Genomic DNA, 7928 nt, shown 5'->3' with positions numbered 1-7928 from the left:
AGTGTATCTATATACATATCAAACTAAATAGTATTTAAGACAAAAAATAGTTATCAGGGAAAACAATAGTGTTTACATCATAATTACAGCAACAACCTACTAAGCTGAAGCAACCTCAGCGGGGTACAGTGGCACACACCTGTAGTCCCAGCTACTTAGGAAGCCGAGGCAGGATTGCTTGAGGCCAAGAGTTCAAGGCCAGCCTGGGCAACATAAGGAGACCTCGTCTCTCTCTGTCAAAAAAGAAAGTAAGGTGAAACAATTCTCAAGATGTATTATCTAATAATATATGTTCAACACATATAAAGCAAATATCAAATGAAAAGACAACCCACAGAAGAATGGGAGAACATTTCTGCAAATCGTGTAGCTGATAAGAAATGTGTATCCGGAATATATATTAAAAAGTCTCTTGGTCAGGCACAGTGGCTCATGCCTGTAATCCCAGCACTTTGAGAGGTTGAGGTGGGTGGGTCACCTGAGGTCAGGAGTTTGAGACCAGCCTGGCAAACATGGCGAAACCCCATCTCTACAAAAATTACCAAAGTTAGCTGGGCATAGTGGCATGTGCCTGTAATCCCAGCTACTTGGGAGGCTGAGGCAGGAGAATCACTTGAACCCGGGAGGCGGAGGTTGCAGTGAACTGAGATCTTGCCACTGCACTCCAGCCTGGGTGACAGAGTGAGACTCTGTCTCAGGAAAAAAAACAAAACAAAAACAACTCTTCAAACTCAGCAATAAAAACCCAAATAATCCAATTTAAAAATGACCAAAATATTAAATGTACATTTCTTTTGTTTGTTTGTTTGCTTTTTGAGATGGACTCTCGCTCTGTCACCCAGGCTGGAGTGCAGTGCTGTGATCTCAGCTCACTGCAACCTCCATCTCCCAGGTTTAAGCAGTTCCCTGCCTCAGCCTCCTGAGTAGCTGGGATTATAGGCGCCCGCCACCAAGCCTGGCAAATTTTTGTATTTTTTGTAGAGACGGGGTTTCACTATCTTGGCCAGGCTGGTCTTGAACTCCTGACCCCTGATCCACCTGCCTCGGCCTCCCAAAGCGCTGGGATTACAGGCATGAGCCACCGCGCACGGCCTTGAATAGACATTTCTTTCTGAAGAAGATATAACATCATGAATGATCAGGGAACTGCAAATCAAAACCACAGTGAGATACCAATTCACACCCACTAGGATGGCTAGAATAAAAAAGAAATAATTTTTAAAATGATTGCAACGATTTGAAGAAATCAAAATCCTCGCAGGCTGCTGGTGGGAATCAAAACAGGTGCAGCCTCTTTGGGAAATAGTCTGGTAGGTCCTTGAGCAGTTAAATGTAGAACTGCCATTTGCTCTGACAATTCCCCTTCTAGGGATATACCCAGTAAATTGAACACACGCTCACACAAAAACTTTGACATGAATGTTTGTAGCAGCAATTATTCGTAATAGCAAAAAAATGGAAGCAACTCATCTGTCCAACCAAAGAATGGCTCAACAAATTACGGTGTATCCACACAGTGGAATAGGATTAGGCCACGAAAAGGGATCATACTGACATGCTGTAACATGGATGAAACTTGAGAACGTGATGGCAAGTGAAAAGAGCCACTCTTTTTTTTTTTTTTTTTTTTTTTTTTTTTTTTTTTTTTTGAGACGGAGTCTCGTTCTGTGGCCCAGGCTGGAGTGCAGTGGCACAATCTTGGCTCACTGCAACCTCTGCCTCCCAGGTTCAAGCAATTCTTCTGTCTCCGCCTCCCCAGTAGCTGGAACTACAGGCACCCAGCACCATGTCCGGCTAATTTTTGCACTTTTATTAGAGATGGGGTTTCACCATATTGGTCAGGCTGGTCTCGAACTCCTGACCTCAGGTGATCCACCTCCTCAGCCTCCCAAAGTGCTGAGATTACAGGCATGAGCCACACACCCAGCCAGGAGCCACACACCCAGCCAGGAGCCACACACCCAGCCAGGAGCCACTCTTAAAAGGCCAGATATTGTATAATTCCATTGATATACAATGTCCAGAACAGGCAAATCCACAGAGACAGAAAGTAGGTTGGCCGTTGCCAGGGGCAGGGAGGGAGGAAGAGTTGGGGGAAGGTAGAGAGTGACTGCTAACGGGCACAGGGTTTTTTTTTGAGGTGATGAATTTTTTTTTTTTTTTTTTTTTTTGAGATGGAGTCTCACTCTGTTGCCCAGGCTGGATTACAGTGGCGTGATCTTGGCTCACTGCAACCTCCGCCTCCCGGGTTCAAGAGATTCTCCTGCCTCAGCCTCCTGAGTAGCTGGGACTACAGGCACCCGCCAACGTACCTAGGTAATTTTTGTATTTTTAGTAGAGATGGGGTTTCACCATGTTGGTTAGGCTGGTCTCAAACTCCTGAGCTCAAGTGATCCACCTGCCTTGGCCTCCCAAAGTGCTGGGATTACAGACATGAGCCACCTATCCCAGCTGAAAATGTTTTAAAGTTGATTGCAGTGATGGTTGTACCAATCTGTGAGTATGCCAAAAAACATTGAATTGTACACCTTAAAGGAATCTGGTATGCACATTATATTTCAATAATGCTGACATATATGTATATATGGAATCACATAATATCTGGCCTTGGCCATGTGCAGTGGCTCATGCCTGTAATCCCAGCACTTTGGGAGGGTGAGGCAGGCAGATCACCTGAACTCAGTAGTTCGAGACCAGCCTGGCTAACATGGCGAAACCCTGTCTCTACTAAAAAATATACAAAAATTAGCTGGGCGTGGTGGTGCATGCCTGTAACCCCAGCTACTTGGGAGGCTGAGGCAGGAGAATCACTTGAACCTGGGAAGTTGCAGTGAGCTGAGATTGCGCCATTGCACTCCAGCCTGGGTGACAGAGCAAGACTCTGTCTCAAAAAAAAAAAGGCCGGGCGCGGTGGCTCACGCTTGTAATCCCAGCACTCTGGGAGGCCGAGGCGGGCGGATCACGAGGTCAGGAGATCGAGACCACGGTGAAACCCTGTCTCTACTAAAAATACAAAAAAAATTAGCCGGGCGTGGTGGCAGGCGCCTGTAGTCCCAGCTACTTGGAGAGGCTGAGGCAGGAGAATGGCGTGAACCCGGGAGGTGGAGCTTGCAGTGAGCCGAGATCGCGCCACTGCACTCCAGCCTGGGTGACAGAGCGAGACTGCGTCTCAAAAAAAAAAAAAAAAAAAAAAAAAAAAATCTGGCCCTTTTTTTTTTTTTTAAATTATTATTTTATTTTATTTTTGAAACAAGGTTTCACTCTGTAACCCAGGGTGGAGTGCAGTGGCGGGATCTGAGCTCACTGCAGCCTCTGCCTCCCATGTTCAAGGGACTCACACTTTAGCCTCCCCTGTAGCTGGGACTAGAGGCCATGCCACCACACCCAGCTAATTTTTGTATTTTTTTTGTTTTGTTTTGTTTTGTTTTTTATTAATTTTTGCATACAAAAACAGTAAACATTTTCTAAAAATACATACAAACAAAAAGATGCGTATCAAACATATTAGGAAGGTTGCACATGGGAAGTCGGGGAATAGAAATGGGGGGCGGGAGTTAAAATAAATGAGAGAGGGACTTTATATGGATCAGTGATAATAACTCAATCCTCTATTTGACAAAGAAGAGGGAGAAGGAAGAGGAAGAAAAAGAAAGTGGGATAAAGGATCAGAAAGGGAAGAAAATAGAAAAAATTAGAGTATGACTCCAGGGTAGACCTGTTTTGTTGTCACTGAGTTGGTTGGTTGGTTTGTCTGTTGTATTCTTCATGTTTCGCCAAGTTGGCCAGACTGGTCTCGAACTCCTAGCCCGAAGTGATCAACCCGCCTCGCCCCCCAGAGTGCCGGGACCACAGGCGTGAGCCACCACGTCCAGCCCCTACATTGCTTCTGGCCTCCGTGGTAGACCTCCCAGACGGAGCGGCCAGGCAGAGGAGCTCCTCACTTCTACCCAGACACAGGGCGGCCGGGCAGAGGAGCTCCTCACTTCCCAGACGGGGCGGCCAGGCAGAGACGCTCCTCACTTCTTCCCAGACGATAGGTGGCTGGGCAGAGGCGCTCCTCACCTCCCAGACGATGGGTGGCCGGGCAGAGGCGCTCCTCACCTCCCAGACGATGGGTGGCCGGGCAGAGGCGCTCCTCACTTCTTCCCGGACGGGGCGGCCGGGCAGAGGCGCTCCTCACTTCTTCCCGGACGGGGCGGCCGGGCAAAATCTGGCCCTTTCTAAGTGGCTTCTTTCACTTCACCTAATGTTTTCAAGGTTCATTCAAGTGGTAGCATGTTGCAGTACTTCATTCCTTTTTATGCCCATTCCACTGTGTGGATACCTCAGAAGCACCTCAATTTGTTTATCTATTCTTCAGTTGGGCATACGAGGTGCTTCCACTTTTTTTTTTTTTTTTTGAGATGGGATCTTGCTTTGTCACCGAGTCTCATGGCTCACTGCAGCCTCAACAACCTCCTGGGCTCAAGGAATTCCCCCACATCAGTCCCCCGAGAAGCTGGGACTACAGGTGTGTACCACCATGCTCAGCTAATTTATTTTTATTTATTTTTGAGACAGGGTCTCACTCTGTCACCCGGCTGGAGTGCAGTAGCATGATCATGGCTCACTGCAGCCTTGACCTCCTGTGCTCAAGCAATACTCCCATATCAGCCTCCTGAGTAGCTGGGATTACAGGCACCTGCCACCACACCTGGTTAATTTTTGTATTATCATTATTTTTGAGACAGAATCTCTCTCTGTTGCCTCGGCTGGAGTGCAGTGGCGTGATCTCAGCTCATTGCAACCTCTGCCTCCCAGGTTCAAGCGATTCTCCTGCCTCAGCCTCCCGAGTAGCTGGGATTGCAGGCGTGCGCCACCATGCCCAGTTAATTTTTGTATTTTTTTTAGTAGAGACGGGGTTTCACCATATTGGCCAGGCTGGTCTCTAACTCTTGACATTATGATCCACCCACCTTGGCCTCCCAAAGTGCTGGGATTACAGGCGTGAGCCACCGCGCCTGGCCTAACTTTTGTATTTTTAGTAGAGACAGGGTTTTGCCATGTTGCCCAGGCTGGTCTTGAACTTCAGACCTCAAGTGATCCACATGCCTCGGCCTCCCAAAGTGCTGGGATTACAGGCGTGAGCCACCGCGCCTGGCCTAACTTTTGTATTTTTAGTAGAGACAGGGTTTTGCCATATTGCCCAGGCTGGTCTTGAACTCCAGACCTCAAGTGATCCACATGCCTCGGCCTCCCAAAGTGCTGGGATTACAGGCGTGAGCCACCACCCCCGGCCAACTTTACCCATTTCAACCTTTGATGTGTGCAGTAAAATGCATTCTTGCTGGTGATTTGCGGTCTTGGGTGTCTGGGCCAAGCAGAGCTCACCCTTGGACGCATGCGCAGCAGATGGTGGACCGTGTTTTTTGTACGTGTGTGTTTTGCATTAAGGAAGGAAAGTGATGACCTTCATGGGTCAGCATCTTTCCCTGAGTCTCCTCTCTTAAATGAATACTTGGGATCCCAAGTGGCTTATCATGAGTTTTCCTCTCTATCAAGGGTCTGTGAACTCTGGCTTGCTGGAAGCATGGCTAATGGCCTGTTTTGTGTTTTTTTGGCCCCTGAACTAATAGCGGTTTTAACATTTGTTTGTTTAAAAAAATACATTTCCGGCTGGGCGCGGTGCCTCACGCCTGTAATCCTAGCACTTTGGGAGGCCGAGGCGGGGGGATCACCTGAGATCGGGAGTTTGAGACCAGCATGACCAACATGGAGAAACCCCATCTCTACTAAAAATACAAAATTAACAGGGTGTAGTGGCAGGCACCTGTAATCTCAGCTACTTGGGAGGCTGAGGCAGGAGAATCACCTGAACCAGGGAGGCGGAGGTTGCGGTGAGCCAAGATCGCGCCATTGCACTCCAGCCTGGGCAACAACAGCGAAACGCTGTCTCAGAAAAAAAAAAAAAAAAAAGAAAAGAAAAAAAGAAAAATAGATACATTTTGCCACCTCCCCACCTCTTCCACGTGTTCCCCGAGCCCTGCAAGATGACGATGGGATACAATTGTTTCCACCTCATCACAGCAGAATGATAATGCTTATAGCCTGTCAGTGGTGAGTTCTTGAATGTGTGGGCAGCAGGAACACACCCCAGAAGCCACATGTCCCTGCCCCAAGGGAAGGGCCCTGGAGAGCAGAAGAGAGGAGGAAAGTTGAGCCTCTTCCCCTTTTCCGTCCGCCTTCCTCCTGCCCTGATTCTGCCCACAGAGGAAGGGTCTAAGCTAGAGAAACCCGGACTGTGAATCCACACCCAATGGACAGATGAGAAGACTGAGGCCAGAGACAACGCAGGGTCCAGCCCCTGGTCCTATGCCTGATGCCTGTCACTGGAGACCCCTCCCCCCACTTCAAGGTCGCCGCTAGAAGACATACGCTGAAGCCAAGTGTTTTTGGAGTGTCTTGATGGACGCTTGGGCCCTGCCACGGAACGGCCCCTTAGTGAAGGTTCTCATCTTAGCCTTCAGCGCCACCTGGTGGCCACTGGGTATCAGACCTGGGACTTGCCTTGAGGGCTGCCAGAAACTTGAGTTTGTCCAGTCACATCACTGCATCCCGTGGAGAAGTCTCAGTGCCGACCTGCTTGCTTGCTTTCCTTTCTTTCTTTCTTTTCTTTTTTCTCTTTCTCTATTTCTCTTTTTTCCCTCCCTCCCTCCCTTCCTTCCTCCTTCCTCTTTCTCTCTGTCTCTCTCTCTCTCTGTCTCCCTCCCTCCCTCACCCCTCCCTCCCTTCTCTCTCTCTCTCTCTCTTTCTCTGTCTCTCTCTCTCCTGCCTTCCTGCTTTCTTTCTTTCTTTCTTTTATTTTGGAGTTTCACTCTGTCACCCAGGCTGGAGTGCAATGGCACAATCTTGGCTCACTGTAACCTCTGCCTCCAGAGTTCAAGCAATTCTCCTGCCTCAGCCTCCCGAGTAGCTGGGATTATGGCGCCCATCACATCTGGCTAGTGTGTGTGTGTGTGTGTGTGTGCGTGTGTGTGTGTGTGTGTTTGGAGATGGAATTTCGCTCTCGTTGCCCAGGCTGGAGTGCAATGGCACGATCTCGGCTCACTGCAACCTCCACTTCCTGGATTCAAGCAATTCTCCTGCCTCAGCCTCCTGAATAGCTGGGATTACAGGCTTGCGCCACCACGCCCGGCTAATTTTTTTGTTTTTAGTAGAGACGGGGTTTCGCTATGTTAGCCAGGCTGGTCTCAAACTCCCGACCGCAGGTGATCTGCCCGCCTCAGCCTCCCAAAGTGGTGGGATTACAGGCATGAGCCACCGTGCCCAGCAGTTTTTGGTATATTCACAGATATGTGCAGCCATCACCACAGTCAATTCAAGAACATGTCATCACCTCAAAAGGAACCCTTGTGCCCTCTAGCTATTGCCGCCCTAGCACCACATTGCCCAGCGTCAGCTCTAAGCAACCACTGACTTACTCTTTTTCTCTGTAGCTTTCCCTATTCTGGACATCCCATCTAAGTGGAATGATATAGTATGTGGTCTTTTGTGAATGGCTTCTTTCACTTAGAATAACGTTTTCTAGTTCATCTATTTTGTATCATGTATTTTATTTCTTCATTTTTTTCTTTTCTTTTCTTTTCTTTTTTTTTTGAGAGGGAGTCTCACTCTGTCACCCAGGCTGGAGTGCAATGGTACAATGTCGGCTCACTGCAAGCTCCGCCTCCCAGGTTCATGCCATTCTCCTGCCTCAGCCTCCCTAGTAGCTGGGACTACAGGCACCCACTACCACGCCCGGCTAATTTTTTGTATTTTTTAGTAGAGACGGGGTTTCACCGTGTTAGCCAGGATGGTCTCGATCTCCTGACCTTGTGATCTGTCCGCCTCGGCCTCCCAAAGAGCTGAGATTACAGGCATGAGCCACTGCGCCTGGCCCATTCCTTCAT

This window comes from Symphalangus syndactylus, chromosome 20 (genome assembly GCF_028878055.3).
Source record: "Symphalangus syndactylus isolate Jambi chromosome 20, NHGRI_mSymSyn1-v2.1_pri, whole genome shotgun sequence".
Taxonomy (NCBI): domain Eukaryota; kingdom Metazoa; phylum Chordata; class Mammalia; order Primates; family Hylobatidae; genus Symphalangus; species Symphalangus syndactylus.
Note: the sequence above shows the minus strand (reverse complement) of the source record.